Raw genomic sequence first — 877 nt, forward strand, 5'->3', positions numbered from 1 at the left:
CCCACAGTTCCCTGTGACGGGACAGACCCCCGATCATCACCCTAGCATTCCCCTTCTGTCCCTCCAACCACTGCCTTTCCACCCCACCCCACACAGCCTTGCCCACTTGTTGCCTTTTCTCTCCCTCTCAGCATCCCTTTGGGGTTGGGAGGTTCTCCCCATTCTGCAGTTGAGAAAACCGAGACCCAAAGGGTTTCAATGACTTGCCCAAGGTCACACAGCTCTTCGGAGGCAGAGCGAGGGTGCGGGCTCTGGCCATGCTCTGCCCTCTCCCCTTCTGCTCCTGACTGACCCTAATCTGTCCCCATGTAGCCCTACGTGGTGGGTCATGCCTGTTTCTAGGGACCTGGCAGTAGAACTTCCTCCTTTATGACAACCATTACCATGTCTTCATGTCTAGCCATACCTGATTAAACAAATCCTGGGCACATTTTAATACAGTACCACACATACTTGATGCCGTATACACAGGTAATGATGACTTTAAAGCGATTAAATGCTTTAAGTGAACATTAGACTGTCAGGATTTCTTGGCCATAATACATATGCTGCATTTGACAAACATTAAAAAAGTTGTGTTAATTTTTTTTAATTGATCAGTATGCCTCTTTTTCTACTTCTGCCTATCCCAAAAGTATCCGTTGGGTTTCCATACTATCAATTCCCATATGAAATCTCCAGACTGATCATTTATAGTTTTGTTCTTGAAATCCTTGGGATTTTAAAAAATGGCAGTATTTGTTTTGGAACCAGTACTTGTAAACTAAACAAATTCTAATGTTTGACATTAAAGGGTAAGTGAATACTTAATTTTAGTGCTTGCAATCAACTTCTAATAATTTACTAGGCTAGGTAGAGTCTATGGCATAATTTTATT

Source organism: Vicugna pacos, chromosome 8, assembly GCF_048564905.1.
Source record: "Vicugna pacos chromosome 8, VicPac4, whole genome shotgun sequence".
NCBI classification, from domain to species: Eukaryota; Metazoa; Chordata; class Mammalia; order Artiodactyla; family Camelidae; genus Vicugna; species Vicugna pacos.